Source organism: Eurosta solidaginis, chromosome X (genome assembly GCF_040869045.1).
Source record: "Eurosta solidaginis isolate ZX-2024a chromosome X, ASM4086904v1, whole genome shotgun sequence".
Taxonomy (NCBI): Eukaryota; Metazoa; Arthropoda; class Insecta; order Diptera; family Tephritidae; genus Eurosta; species Eurosta solidaginis.
Window position 1 is genome coordinate 156,230,711 of NC_090324.1, and position 17,402 is coordinate 156,248,112.

The following is a 17,402-nucleotide window of genomic DNA, read 5'->3' on the forward strand; positions in this document are numbered from 1 at the left end:
GACTCACGTCCAATTGATGTTTGACGAACATGAGTTCAAATTTCCGCAGTAGCTCTTCGCCCACTGCACCCAACTGCATGGACTTCGGACTCGATGTACCTGCTTGACATTTATCGTCGCTCTCTTCGAGCGTCCCTGTTCCGTCCTCGTTCACGGAGTTGGGTCGCTGAGCGCCCTGTTCCGCTGGGACCTCATTCTCTTTCTTCTCTACGGCGCCATCGCTACGGAGTCCTTCTTTTGTTTTTTGAGGCTTCGTCATTGTGGAGTGATACGTTGTTTAAAGGTTTAATTCAGTTTAAAAGTTTAATTGCAAGTGGTTATGAAGTTTAACTATACGTAGTGATTTCAAAATCGAAGATGTGTGTTTTTGTATACATACATATGTAAGGTAATAATGCCTGTGTTAGGGCTGTACGATGCGGTGTATGGGTGAAATATATGTGAAATTGTTATATGATTAAGTGGCTTGATTTCCGGATGTGACGTCTGTCCGCCTAACGTCGTTCGTCGATTGTCCTATCATAAAATAAGTGTCCATCTAAAATCTAAAACTCCCAGCATCGATACTACAGACTGATCAACTGTCTGTCTAGACTGGCTACCGATGAATATAGAAATTTAATTTATGTTGCTGTAGACACATTTAGTCTGCACTCCTACGTCAAACTAAGATACCTAAACAGCTCCCGCCCATCTACTTTGGTTCGCGACACTTTCGTCCGCTCTAATAAAGGCTAAACGAGCTACCTGCGAACCCCAAGGTAGTGTCTAAGACCTGACACAATTGCTCGGCTATGTATCAGCCAGGCAAGCTATCAGCTAACCGACGTTCTACCTTCCGTATCTTCCGATTGAGCATTGACACAATTGACGGACGATAACTCTTGCCCATCAAGCTATCAAATGCTGCTTAAAGTGTGTATAAATGGAGTTAATCGTGTAGTGTCCCCTCGATGTCCGTAGATTGTTTCTGTCTTCCAGGAGCACCGCTCGTCTTCGGGCCCCACACCTTGGGCGCCATTTTGTTACGTACGGGTTTTGGGTTGACGCGCCTACTGCCTATCTTCGCGAAGAACTCCTCGCCTTCAGCCCCTCAACTTTCCATGCCCGGTCTGCCACGGGGTACGCTTGCTTACGCGCGAGCTAGCTCGCCGGACCGTGGGTTCTTGTGGCACCGCGGCATGACCGCACCATACAAAAAAATTCGTACCCCCCCTTGTTCCTTACCCATTCGATGGGCACAACACTCAGAACTCCCGTTTGCATGCATCTGGCAGCTGCCGATGGTGTTATTTGGCCAGCCCTCTTATTCCCTCCCTTCCATGGTCGGCAGTGGCCTTATGGTTGCCGGCCCCAATGCTCAACCTACAATTGTCTATCCCCTCATGTCACCCGTCCTTCCCCTCCCTGTCCGTCCGTCTGACCACATCACATCCGAAATCAAATACCACCAACCTAAATTGATTAGCAATTCATTGTAAATTTATTGACAAATTAATTCACATGTTTGTATTCACACCAACGTGTGGTCCTTATTTACTATGTATTTATTACATACTATATGAGCCTTACGATCGGCCCTCGTAACCCTATAAAGCTGCAGTGCTTTTGTTAATAAAACGTGAAAAGAAAGAATTATGCAAAATTCGAAGCTACTCAAACGTGTCGCCTAGTCTCATCTTTTTGGCCCAGTTCGGCCCGACGATTGAAATTATCAAGGCTTAAAAGAAGTTGCCCAACGCGGCCAAAGAGAAGCGGTTTGAGAAACCGCAGGGTACTGAGCGTGTAATCCACGCCTGGGTTTTGGCAGCCTACCTCCTACAAGACGTCTTGCTCCGGTGAGCGCTAAAACTACTGGTGTATCCCTACAATTTCCCCCCGCCTTCTCTTCCTTTTACTTTAGGGGTGCCCCTGCACACTTGTTCACCCGCATGAAACCGTGCGACTCACAAACATTACTATGATGAATTTAGTCAAACTATTATTAAAATTTCTCTCCTTGAGGAGGAGAGGGAAACAAAAGGCACGCGCACTCTAATGTGCAGATAAAATTGTATAATGAAAGTTCAATGTATTGGCAAACTACAAGCTGTTCGCGGTGATCTCGCAACTATTTATGCACTCCAATGTGTTGTGATGCTGCGGGAGCAACAGCTGTGGCAAAGATCTATGTAGCTCCCCGCCGATCTGTGATGGTTTCCATGCAAAAAACTTCAAGACACTCTCACCTGGTATATTTGTTAGCAATCTGCCCCGGCACTTCTCGTCTGTGCCGTGGGTACCGGGTAGTGACTTGCCTGCTACCGACTTGTCTATCCAAAGGTGCGCTTTTTTAGTAAGTAGCGGATTGGTTAGGTGTCCAGTGCACTGAATATGCTGTGTCCAAAAAAAATTGCAGCTATTACAATTCGCTGCCGGCGGTGCCCACACTTGTTTGTGCCAATCAGCTTTACTAGCTTAATGCTGCCTGTCGTGTTGGCATACCAAAGTACCTTCTCATTTAGAGCACGCGATGAAGCTTGCAAATTGACTTTGTTGCTTTTTCTTTTTTGTTAGTTTGTGATCTGATTTTTGATCACGTCTAACCTTCTTGAGTAATCACCGGAAAAAGGACAGAATTTTCGCGAAGCTCGTGGCAGCTATTGCCTTATTTGCAGAAATGTCAAAAACAGCTGAGTTGACTGCGTTCGCAACATGTAGTTCAAGGTTGTTGCATTAGCTTTAACATGTTTGCAGCCAGTGTTAGCAGAAAGGTCGTTGAAATAAACAGGGTGACCGCAACAAACTACTCATAGAAAAAAAAAACGATAGGAGAAAAATCTAAAGGCAGAAACAGTAGTAAAGCATCTCAAAATAATAGTTGAAGCATTTATTAAAATAGGAAAAACGATACCACAGTTAAATGGTAAACTAGACGGCAATCGAAAAGACCAAGCATATCAAATGTTTACCAGCGTTAGAGACAAATTGGTGTCCTCACTGGCAAGATATGATATAGAATTCACAGTACCAACGGGATTCAAAAAAGAAATAGAATTTAGCACATTCCTGCTGGAGTCAGCCTCCGATTTAGAAGAGGAACCAGAAGTAGAACAAAAAGAAGAACAAAAACAGGAACAAAAAGAAATTTTAATAAAGATACAAAACTACCAAACAAGAAAAGACAAAATGGCACAAACCACAGTGGAATTTTTAAAAAAGGCTTCGTCAATTCTGCCGTAGTTTGATGGTAGGCCTGAAAACTTACATGGTTTCTTAAATGCACTAGATATCCTAGAACAAATTAAGGATATTCATGAGACTATAGCAGTCTCCGTGATAAAAACTAAGCTCAAGGAAACAGCTAGACACCTTTTGAAAATTCAATACTAGCAATAAAGCAAAAATTGAGTTCAGCAATTAAAGGTGAATCTGTAGAGGTTTTGACAGCAAAACTCTTAAACGTCCAACAGCGCAGTAAAATAGCTAACCGGTACAACTCGGCTAAAGAAAGAGTTAAATTGATAATGCAAGCAGGAACGTTCACATCTATGAACGAGGCTATTTCAAAATTTACAAACAGCTGTACTGAAGTCACGGGTAACTCAAATACAGTGCTACGCCTGACGCGCCCACAAGGTAATTACCAAGGTAACTTCAGAAGAAACTACCAAAATAATTATCGAGGTAATCAAAACCGAAGATATTATAGTAATTCTAACCGGTATAATAATAATAATAGTAATAGACAAAATAATAATTTCCCAAGACGCAATTTTGGAGGTCAGTCAAGATCATCTAGGCCAAGTAACATGCGAAATCTCCATAATATATACCAACAGGAAAACCAGCAAACTCCACTCCAACAGTAAACTCCAACGGTAATAAAGTATGTACATTCAACTAGCATCTAAACAGCTACATATCTTCCAATACCACTCTAAATAAGTCAACTTCAACGTTTCTGATAGATACTGGAGCGGATATCTCAATAATAAAGAAGGGTAAAATTGACAGTAATGTCACAATAAATAACTCACTGACAGATTTAAAAGGTATTGGCCGAGGTATAACAAGCACACTTGGAACAGTAAAAGCAGATCTAACAGATGATAATCTTTTAATAGGACACAAATTTCAAATAGTAAAAGACATTTTCCCAATCCCATGTTATGGAATTTTGGGACTTCATTAAAAAATATAATTGCATTTTAGATTATAATAAAAATGGGGACAGCCTAATACTACGACCATATGATCACCCAGAAGATATAGTTATACAAATGACAAATAAACCAACAATCAATAGCATTACATTAATTACTTCGCAAGAGCCGAAGCAATTAGACAGGTTTATATCAATAGTTTCAATAAGGAATTATTAGTACCTGATCAAGAATTGACTGATGGCATTTTTGTAGCCAACACCATAGTAAACTCAAAGCAGGCTTTAGTAAGAATAATAAATACAACAGGTAAATATACAATCATTCAAGATTATGACATCAAAACAGAAAATTGAGAGGACTAAATAAAGCTAATAATAAAGAAAAAATAGAAAGATTGAATAAAAACTTTCCGCCATTCGCTAGTAAATCACTCAACACATTATGCTCAGAATTCGTTGATATATTTTCATTAAAAATAGAACCAATCACGACCAACAATTTTTACAAACAAAAGTTATATATTTATTGCAATTCCCCTTATTTGCAATCTTCTGCCAAAGTTCGTATCGCTAAATTGTTGAATAAACAACTCCAATATTGAATAATGGAAAAATGGCCTTTATTAAAGTACTTCACAATAACACTCTTCTGTTGACCAAATCAGATCGGATCACGGAATGAGATGCGCCCGTATCGACAGTCAGTACACGTTCTTTGCCATCCACATTTCCTCTGACGTTAAGAATACTCTATTTTCTTCCAATTCATGAGACAGATATCACAGGACATTCAAAAGCTGGAGCTAGCTCTCGATTTTTACATCTGGAACGCTGTTGCTCCTCCCCACTTCTTACTTACTTAATTGGCGCTTAACCGTCTAAACGGTTATGGCCGTCCAACAAGGCGCGCCAGTCGCTCCTTCGCTCCGCCAACCGGCGCCAATTGGTCACACCAAGGGAGTTTAAATCGTTTTCCACCTGGTCCTTCCAACGAAGAGGGGGCCGCCCTCTACCTCTGCTTCCATAGGCTGGCTCCGATAGAAACGCTTTCTTAGCCGGAGCATCATCTTTCATTCGCATAACATGGCCTAGCCAGCGCAGCCGCTGCGTTTTAATTCGCTGGACTTTGTTGATGTCTGCGTATAGCTCGTACAGCTCATCATTAAATCTTCTTCGGTACTCGCCATCGCCAACGCGTAGAGGTCCATAAATTTTCGAAGAACTCCCAAAGCCGCTTCATCTGCTGTTGTCATGGTCCATGCTTCTGCCCCATATAGCAGGACGGGTACGATAAGTGACTTGTAGAGTATGATTTTGTTCGCCGAGAGAGGACTTTACTTTTCAATCGCCTACTATAGTGTTAACTACTTTGTACTCTTTACTTTAATTTTTAAAATAATTTTTATTGAGTTTTCGGGTTAACTTAAAATTTTTGAATAACTTCAAAAAAAGAAAATTCTAATTAGTTTGAAAATATTTAAACTCAAAAATAAACAAAAATAAATTTTTATATTTCAAACCGAAAATAAAAGATTTTTTTAAAATATCAACTTGAATGTTGATATACCTATCTAGTCCAAAGTAGCATTTATTGGCAAGATTGATTCTTCGCTGGATTTCAGTGCTGATGTTGTCGCTAGTGGTGATGCTGGTTCCCAAATAAACGAAGTCTTTTACTATTTCGAAATTATGGCTGCCAACAGTAGCGTGGTTGCCAAGGCGCATATGCGCTGACTCTTTGCTCGATGAGAGCAGGTACTTCGTTTTGTCCTCATTCACCATCAAACCCATCAAACCCACCACTTCAGTGCTAACAAAATTGTGTCTACCCAATCTGGCCTTTCCACTTCCACGCGATGAGCTGTGTATGCGGGCTTACTCAAAAGTGATGCTGTTTCCTGAGTCAGTGCATGGGATACCGTTTTTGCAAATGTGGTTTTTGGGTTTGCTCGCTTCGTTTCTACGTCCCGTATGCCATTTATAAAACTCTGAATTTTTACCCTCTCGGTGCACTCCACGGGTGCGTCCGCATTTGCCAAATGAGCCAACCTTTCAACATCCGAAGCAAACTCCTGTAATGTCCCATTTGCTTTTTGGTAACGGTTTTGCAACTCAATTTGGTAAATCTGTTTTCTATGCTCGCTTCCATAACGTCTCTCGACAGCGCCCATCAATGCTTCATAGTTGTTCCGCTCTCCTTCGGGAATCGTCTACAGGATTTCGGCTGCTGGCCGCTTCAATGCTACGAATACAGCAGCCACTTTATCTTGAGCATTCCAGTTGTTCACTGCTGCGGTCTTCTCAAACTGTAGCTTGAAGACCTGGAAAGGAACAGAACCGTCAAAGGATGGAGTTTTTACCTTTGGATTACTCGTTGAAACTGCTGGGCGATTCAGTTGCAACTGCTCGATACGTCCTCTCAAAGCATCCACTTCGACCTCGATTTTTTCCTCAAACTGTAAAATTTTTGTATCCTGGGCCTCCAGCTTCGATGTTACCCTTATCTCCTGTGCCTCCAGCTGCGAGGTTATGCGGGCCTCCTGTGCTTTCAACTGCTCAGCCAACTGAGATGTCATATATGTCTTTTGCTCTTCCAGTTGTGATGACATATTTGTGGATATTTGTGATGACATTTATGTTATACGTGCCTCTTGCGCTTCTAGTTGGGATGCAAATTGCGACGACATTGATGTCAGTAGCACCAGATATTGTTTGTGCAGATATTGCAGCCAATATTATGTTCAAGTCTGTGCTGGTAACTGTCTGCGATATTTCGTTTTTCTCTTCAATTTTTGTTGTCTCCTCGCCATCAAGATGAAAGACATACTCGTTAATTCCATCTAATTCCATTGCCTCTCGTAGCCGTGCCTGAAGTTCGAGTTTATTGCCGGTTGTATTCAATCCACGGCTGTCCAACTCCTTCTTCAGTTGCTGGATCTTCAAATCACTGAACTTTGCCATGTCCTTGTTGTCCTCTGGAATTTATTCAACAATTCCTATTCTGACACCAATTGTAACGAATTTACTGCAATTCCTCTTATTTGCAATCTTCTGCCAACGTTCGTATCGCTAAATTGTTGAATAAATAATTCCAATATTGAATAATGAAAAAATGGCCTTTATTAAAGTACTTCACAATAACACTTATACTTTGCAACGAATAGCTTGCTAATTAACTAAACTGACTGATAGCTTAAATGAAACTGATTTTCAAAATAATACTGCTATTGCTAAATAGCGTCTTAATCGAAACTGCCCATAGCGCCTCTACCGGTGATGCTTTTATACTCTGTGATTTCCTCGTGGCATCTTCTAGGCGCTTCCAGAATTTTACTTAGTTAGTTATAAATTTCTCAGCTACAACTACAGATGTATAATTTTTATAGCTTCTCTCATACCCCATGCACTTGTATGTGTGAGCGACATATCTACAATCACAATTGCATACCTTTAGGAGCATTTCAGATAAGATATCTGCATGTGCTTGTGCGTTGCTCTCAGCTGCGTGTACCTATATATGTGTAGACATAATGATTGATTCCTTTATGTAGATACATAATGATTGATCTATGGATGTGCATGCAAGGTGCTGCTTAGCATCGGCTTAGAGATGGCAGCACCCCTTAGTTTTGCTAATATTCGTAGCAATATGAAAGATCAATGCAGCGACAACTGTTTCAGAGTTGATGTTGTTGAGAATTTTAAATATCTTGGTAGAATAATTGACAATCGTGTGAATTGGTCTGCGCACATCCATACATTGAAACAGTATTTTCTCTATACTACTAGGCAGTTCTATCGTCTCAAAAAGTGTTGCACTGTATCTACTTTAAAAACTGTTTACTACGGCATATTCCAATCTAAACTTCAATATGGTATCAGCTGCTGTGGTGGCGCCTCGGCAAATAAACTGTCACCACTTGTAACGATTCAAAACGGAATTATTAGACGTATCTGTAGTGCAAAATATAGATCTCACTCTAAGCCGCTTTTTAGGAGACTGGATATACTACCGTGCCGTCATTTGTATTTATATAAAGTCATGAGTATTTTCTTTATTCGTTCAGGTTACTTGGAAAGCTTTCCCTCAGAAGTCTATAACTTACGTAGGAATATACTTCCAACTGTACAAATTCCGTATTCTAGAACGTCACACTTTAGAAGCTTTTATATTTACACGTCGCGCAAGTTCTTCAACTCCCTTCCTAACACTGTACAGGTTATTAGAAATTTTAACTTCTTTCAAAAAACAGTTAAACTGTATCTGCTTGGACATAATCATTATGAACTGGAATCGCTGCTGAGGGCGATATTATAAAAAATTAAAAATATAAAAATAATTTTACCTGAAGTTCTTTTTTAATAAATTTTTTAGTGTTAGTAAATATTTAATGTACACCCCACACAAAAACAAAAACAGCATATAATTATTGAAAATGGCATTAGTACTATTTTAATTCTTAAAATAATAATTGCCATCTACCTTTCTTAAGCTATGTTATAGTTAATAGCATTAAGAAAATGATTAATAAATGAAACGAATGAATGAATGATAACGCTCCTGTGTATATTAAAACTTATAGACTACCTCAAGCACATAAGAATGAAATAAATAAACAAGTAAATAAACTAATTCAAGATAATATTGTGGAACTATCAACCTCAGAGTACAACACCCTTATTTTATTGGTACCTAAAAAATCCCTTCCGGGCAAACAAGAAAAAAGGTGGAGATTAGTTGTTGATTTCAGACAAATAAATAAAAAATTAATAGCTGATAAATTCCCTTTGCCTAGAATAGATGATATTCTGGATCAATTAGGAAGAGCGAAATATTTTTCATGCCTAGATTTAATGTCAGGATTTCACCAAATAGAACTCAGCCCAGAGTCAAGGGATATCACATCCTTTACAGCGGATAACGGTACTTATCGCTTCAAAAGATTGCCTTATGGCCTCAGAGTAGCTCCAAACTTATTCCAGAGGATGATGACGTTAGCATTCGCAGGTCTAAAACCATCACAAGTATTTTTATACATCGACAATTTAGTCGTATTAGGATGCTCCAAAAAAAAATATGATTAAAAATTTACGGGATGTATTATCCACATGCAGAAAATATAATTTAAAATTACACCCGGAAAAATGTTTATGTTTCAGCCAAGAAGTTACTTATCTGGGACATAAATACACAAGTACTGGAATTTTACCAGACCCAAATAAATTTAAAATTGTTCAAAATTACCCAAATCCCAAAAATGCCGATGAAGCAAAAATATTTGTCGCATTTTGTAATTATTATAGAAGATTCATACAAAATTTCGCGGAGTACGCCAGGATTCTAACAAGGCTTAGTAAGAAAAATGTAATTTTCAATTGGACAGACGACTGCGAGAAATCTTTTAGCTACCTAAAAAATGCATTAATTAGCCCAAATATCCTAAAATATCCCAATTTTGATAGAGAGTTCTTTATTACAACTGACGCAAGTTATTATGCTTGCGGTGCCGTGCTAAGCCAAGAATATGAAGGAAAACAAATACCCATTGCCTATGCCTCAAGATCATTTACAAAAGGCGAAATAAATAAAGCCACGATCGAAAAAGAATTGACGGCCATACATTGGGCCATTATATATTTTAGACCATATGTTTATGGCAGAAGATTCACAGTGAAAACAGATCATCGACCCTTAACATATTTATTTTCAATGAAAAACCCTTCATCAAAATTAACTAGAATCAGGTTAGATTTGGAAAAGTATGACTTTGGGGTGGAGTACATAGCTGGAAAAAAAATTACGTGACAGACGCTCTGTCACGAATAGATATCAATGATTTGAAAGAAATGTCAGTACAGGCATGTAAAATAATGAAAGTTACGACAAGATCGCAAACTAAAAATACCTCCAATAAAAACAGTAATAAAAACGAAGAGAAGAAAAGTCACAAAGAGAACTCTATAGAGTATGAAGAGCTTAAAAAATGTGAAGTAAAAAGACTAGTCCAGCTCGTTTTCGATCCTCCGAAATTATATTTCAAAAAGGAAAGAAAATTTATAGTGAAATAAATATTGATAATCAAATTGTTGAGGCGAAGATTTACCTACATCAATTCTTTACAAGGCTTATGAAAGAAGCCGGCAATTTAAAAATAAATAAAATACAGTTGTCCTTGGGAGACAAATTGTTTAAGTATACTCGAGTAAACACATTTAAAGAGATTGGTACCAAAGTCTAACAACTTATTGTGGCATTACCGCTTACAACATGTGTTAGTGTAGTTGTCAAAGACGTCAAAACCTTACAACTAAGTTGAGTTGTAAACGGCAATAGGGGCATAAATATCTAGTTGCAATTCCTATACAGAGCAAACATGCAAAAACAGCCATATTCGAAAATTTCATCTTAATTTATGGAAGTATGAAAACAATAATATCGGATATGGGATCTGAATATAAAACAGCTTGCTTGAGGAACTATGTAAGCTTCTCAATATTGAGCAAAAAACATCTACGCCGTATCACCACCAAACTTTATGCAATGTTGAAAGTAGCCATAGAACTTTCAATGAATATGTGCGTTCTTCCATATCCATTAACAAAGATGATTGGGATCAGTATCTTAAAAATTTTGCATATTATTACAATACAACCCCATCTACAGTTCATTGTTAATGCCCGTTCGAACTAGTTTTTGGTAAAAAACCCCAGACTTACGAATTTTTACAAGAAAATGCGGTAAGCCCATTATACAATTATGAGGCTTACGATAAAGAAATTAAATATAGGTTACAAATAGCACAGGATAGAGCCTTTAAATTAGTAAAAGAAGCTAAAGAAAAACATAAGATTAGTTATGATAAAAATATTCACTATAAGGAAATAAATATAGGAGATTCAGTGTTACTTAAATATGAAGCAGGCCACAAGTTAGATAGTAGATATAAAGAGCCCTATAAAGTAGAAAATATCGATAATAAAAATAATTACACTTTAATCCCATCTAAAATATGAAATAATGATAAGCAAATATTTCCCAGTAACATAGAAAATAGCAATATCATAAACAATAAGAAAATAATAATACACAAAAATAGACTTAAATTAATAGAATAAGTAAATTTTCAACCTTCAAACATAAAATACAAAATATAGAATTAATTTATTTTTAACTAAATAAAAATAGAATGCTCATGCATTCGCCAAATGCATAAGCATTCTGAATAAAAGGGAAATGTAGTGTAAACAGCCAAAAATTTCAATGCCAAATGAGTAAACCAGTTAATGAGTTACCCTGTAACAAAATGAATCTAAATTTTAATCAAAAAAAAACTAGGAATTTACTAATTGTTGCTGACATCACAATTCACACGATTTAATACAGATGTGTGTACACCGCGCGCCTAACGGCTGAATTCTGTAATTCAGTCTCATCTCAAATCTCTAAGTTTGAGATTTTCCCTTAGAGAAAATTTTTGTGACTTGAGATGATTTCGGTATTCAGTAAACGAAAGTCACAAAAACAATTCTCCATATCAACGAAATTCACCAAAATGACAATTTACTCATACATTGAACAAATAATATAGCATTGCATTTTGTCAACATAAAGTTAGGTGGTATTGTGGCTGAGCTTGCTAAGACGCCGTTCACAATTTTTATAGAAAATCCCAAAGTGTGAAGGTTCGAATCTCAGTTGCGCCACAATAGAGTTCGATGTTTTTTTAAGTATTTTCTGTTTTTTAATTTTTCTATGCTTATTTTAATTTGAGGAATAAAAAAAATATATTTAAAGCATTTTTCGCAAATAATTTTCATACTTTTCTGAAATTTTAACGTTTGTGATCTGGCCCGGCCCAGCTCACAAATTAGTGATTGCTTTTGTGAGGCTGGAGACGCGAGACAGCTTACAGAATGGAAAATTGTCTCAAAAGTGATTTTGACCCCAAATAGTCTTTAATAGTGAGTAGAGACGGCTTACTAAATTCAGCTGTAAACCAAATTTGCATTTAGGCAAATTTGCTGACATTGCATTTCCCACAGACGTCACAACTCAATACAAATATGTAGGTACATATTTGTGTCGAGTTGTATGTAGGTAATTAAGTATGTATGTTTAAAGTAAATATGTATTTAAAAATATGTTTAGACTAAGTATGTATGTTTAAAGAAAATATGTATGTAAGAATATGTTTAGAATAATTTAGTATAAATAAGCTAACAGTATTTGAATAAAGATTCATTCACTCATTCACACTTACACCTCACAAACACTGTTCATTTTTCACCTTTTATAGTATGTCTGCTGTATGAGTCACATCTAATGATATTGTAGTTAATTTTTTTTAATTCGCTTTCTTCTATATCACATGTAGTTCTGGATCCGGAATATAACACAATAAGCGGATTTTTTTTATATATGAGCATTCAAGTTAATATTTGTTAGTTAAGATGCTATTCATATTAAGACATATGCCTACTAGCTGCTATTTACGGTTTAGCTTTTATTGTTGGCAGTATTTTGTATATGCCGGGCATTTAACACTAAATGCAGAATGATTGACATCAAAGTCTAATAACTTTTTTGCACTAGTTCGTAGCAATTTACACATTTTATTACCTCAGACTTACAGTCTTTTTCTTCATGTGCACCACCGCACTTTACACAGGAAATTTTGTTGTTCGTACATTCACTGACTTTGTGTTGAAAATCTAAGCATTTAAAACATCTTAGAACATTGTAATATTCGAACACTATGCAACTATCTTACCCTATTTTTATTCTTTTTTCGCAATTAGCAGCTCACATGCATCCATATCATTCTCTAAAAGTACATTATACCTTTCTTCGCGTTTGTTTTTATCCTCATTTTGTTTTATTAAACATTCTACAATTCTTTCTTCGCTTTGTTTACTTGTTAGTCCCAACACCTTAACCATTTTCCTTTTTGTTTGGTTTCTTATCTTTCCAACTTCGTATTTTTCACCGATCTGTTCACTTATTTTCTTTTGCACTTATGCCGCCACTATTTGTTATTCTCACATCTTTAATCAGACATTCTGTCGGCTCAATGACCGATTTAAGAGCATTTTTTGTATACGATTTGCGTTCTTAAAAACTTCGTTTCTTTCATTAAGCGAATTATCAATTTTTTCAAAGCATTAAGACTCGCGGATTTGAATAAAAGAAAAATTTGGCTATTTTGAATAGTTAATCTTTTTCACGTCAAAACATTCCCGGATAAGCAACCGATTTGTGGAATTTTCGGTTTTTATTTTATAAAAATGTATTTATTTTATTTAAAAACGTTTAAAAATTAAGGTACAATTTGATTTGGCGATAGAATTGAAATCCTATAATTTTACAAATGATTTCTCCTTTTATACGTTTTTTTACATTTATTATTTTTTACAAAACTTAAAAGCTACTATGATTAATTATTAAAATGTTATACAGTACATTCTTCCAGATTGGGTTACTTTACTATTACAATCGTAGGATACTACATATATGTAAAGTAAATTTATATATATAAATTAATGTTTATGCTATAAATTAATGTAATTTTATTGTTGTTTAATAAATTATATTACCTCTGAATATGCTAGGAAGTCTAGCGAAACGTTAGGTCGAAAAAATTAAATAAATATTTTTATTTGCATTTAAAAAACTATTAGTTTAATATTATTAAATGCAATTTCTGAATCGGAAAATTTCATGTTGTATATTAAACGAATAAAAACGTCCCAAAAATGTTTTAGTTTGTTTTTAGGTCAAAACGGCATCCGGCATCATTCCCATTTCAAAACTGTAGATACTTGCAGCTGCCACTAGACTGAATATTTTTGAACCGAAAAAAAACCCAATTTACCAAAATATTCGGGGACGTTTACTACTTCATAAAATATAAAGCCATGCATATTTTTCATATTTGAAATTTTATTGAAGTTTATATTTTATGGCACACTGTGTTTTCAAATAAATTTTATTTAAGCTATTATATTTTTGCAAATCAATTTGTATTTTTTTTCATTTTCATTAAATTTTGTATTTTTCTACATAATTTAATTTCAATTTATTTAGTTTCATGAATTTGTATTTTTTTATATTATTTCATTTTATTTTTATTAAATTTTGTATTTTCTAAAATTTTTTTGGGCAAATTCCACTTACACTAACAGCTGAATTCAGTAAGCCGTCTCTAGTCACTATTAGAGACTATTTGGGGTGAAAATCACTTTTGAGACAATTTGCCATTCTGTAAGCTGTCTCGCGTCTCCAGCCTCATAAAAGCAGTCACTAATTTGTGAGCTGGGCCGGGGCAGATCACAAACGTGGAAATTTCAGAAAAAGTATGAAAATTATTTGCGAAAAATGCTTTTAATATATATTTTTTTTATTCCTCAAATTAAAATAATCATAGAAAAAATTAAAAAAACAGAAAATACTTAAAAAAAAAACATCGAACTTTATGTGGCGCCGCTGAGATTCGAACCTGCACACTTTGGGATTTTTTATAAACATTATGAACGGCGACTTAGCAAGCTCAGCCACAATATCACCTGACGTTATGTTGACAAAATGCAATGCTATATTACTTGTTCAATGTATGAGTAAATTGTCATTATGTTGAATTTCGTTGATATGGTCAATTGTTTTTGTGACTTTCGTTTACTGAATACCGAAATCTTCTCAAGTCACAAAAATTGTCTCTAAAGGAAAATCTCAAATTTAGAGACTTGAGATGAGACTGAATTACAGAATTCAGCCGTTAAATTCATAGGTCTTTCTTTAAAAGATTCCTTGTTTTTTATTTTAGTTGCTTTCAAAAAAAAACCTGAAAGCAGAAATAATGAGTTAACATTTGTTGAAACTAACTAAATTTACGGCTGAATTCTGTAATTCAGTCTCATCTCAAGTCTCTAAATTTCAGATTTTCCCTTAGAGACAATTTTTGTGACTTGAGATGATTTCGGTATTCAGTAAACGAAAGTCACAAAAACAATTCACCATATCAACGAAATTCACAAAAATGACAATTTACTCATACATTGAACAAATAATATAGCATTGCATTTTGTCAACAAAGATTTGGGTGGTATTGTGGCTGAGCTTGCTAAAACACCTTTCACAATTTTTATAGAAAATCCCAAAGTGTGTAGGTTCGAATCTCAGTTGCGCCACTATAGAGTTCGATGTTTTTTTTAAGTATTTTCTGTTTTTTAATTTTTCTATGCTTATTTTAATTTGAGGAATAAAAAAAATATATTTAAAGCATTTTTCGCAAACAATTTTCATACTTTTTCTGAAATTTTCACGTTTGTGATCTGCCCCGGCCCAGCTCACAAATTAGTGTTTGCTTTTGTGAGGCTGGAGACGCGAGACAGCTTACAGAATGGAAAATTGTCTCAAAAGTGATTTTCACCCCAAATAGTCTCTAATAGTGACTAGAGACGGCTTACTGAACTCAGCTGTTAGTGTGGAGTGGACTGTCCGTCTGTTTGTTATTATATATCTATAAGAGCTTGCGCAATTATCGACGTCCGTTTTGCCGCGTCCGGCCGTTGTGTTTATGATGTAGTATTTCCAATGTAAATCTCTTCGTGTAATTTTGTTCTTGTTGAAGAATCGTCGTCGCATCGACAAAGTTAGGAAGGTGGTTTTTCTTGTTACAGTGGGCCATTAGTGCTGTTTTATGGTTATTAGTTTCATGACAATATTTGAAGTCAGATTTGTGTTGCGCTATTCGAGTCTTTAATTTGGGTTTTGTTGTTCTTAAATATATGTTTTCATTTCATTTCATTTTATTTTAATTTATTAGTCTATGATTTCATTAATCTTACAGACTAAATTTACATTCATTCAACTTAAAAACTAATAAATTTATTTTATACATAATACGAGTAAAGTTTAGCGCTGAAGGACGCTCTCGGGAGTGCGAAGTCAAGCTCAAGGCAAAAAAATATCCTGTTGTATTCATTGAGGGCCCTAGAGGTAGGATCAAAATTGTGATAATTAGCTCCGATAGCTTTCACGTGGAACGGATATTGGGCACGAAGGGTTCTGCTCGGGACATTGAAGCTAATTTGCGCCAGTAGTTCCGGGCAGGCAACCCAGCCACATATAAGATCATACACAAACAGCAGAGATTGAATATAACGTTTGGCCGCAAGCGACTTCATGTTTATGAGGACACAGCGGGCGCGGTAAAAAGGTAATGGTTCTAAAAAATTAAGCGGTTGGAGTGCTAATCGAGTGAAACTTTTCTGTACTCTTTCCAGTTTTTGAGAATGAGAGGAATAAATTGGGTTCCAAATTATGGAAGCATATTCCAGCTTTGAGAGAACTAAAGAATTATATAAAATTTTTCCAGAGTCAAACATTACTCCAAGATCAGCGAATTCCTTGATGCTAGAGAGATTATCATCAGCAAGTGAATACGCGGTATTAATCGTATTGAGGTTTCTCGAAAGCGTCATAAAGAAACATTTCTTTATATTAAGGCGTAGATTATTTATAATGCTCCATTAGTTAATCTATTTAGATCATCTTGTAAAAGACACACATCTGACATGCTCGAAATTGTTCTAAAAACTTTTCGATCATCTGCGTAGAGCAGGTATTTTGAACTCCTAAAACAGGTTCCTCTATATCATTTATAAAATAAAAAAAAAAAAATTAATCATTTATAAGAAAGAGAAATTAAATTGGCCGGAGAATACTACCCTGAGGTACCCCAGATGTGGCAATAAATGAATAAGACTTGGTATTCTCAATTTCGACGAACGAGGTTCTATTAGTGAGATAGGACCCAATCCAACGTAAAAAGGTAGAATGGAAACCCAATAGTTCAAGCTTGCCCAATAGTATGCTGTGGGTGACAGTATCAAATGCATTCGCGAAGTCAGTATATACAACATCAACTTGATGTCCATTTTTGAACGACGAAATGCAAAAATAACAAAATGAGGCTAGGTTCGTAACTGTGGAGCGACCACTGAGGAACACGTGTAAACACTCATCTATGGAACCTTTTATTGCAGAGCATAGCTTCTCTTTTACCACTTTTTCAAAGAGCTTAGAGCAAGTGGGCAGTTTAGAGATGGGTCTGTAGTTAGTTACTATGTTTTTGTTGCCAGATTTAAAGATAGGAGACATCGAGGCTATTTTCCACCTATCAACAAACTCAACTCTTGCTTGGGAAAAATTGAAAATGTAACTTAATGGGATGCAAAACGACGTGCTACATTTCTG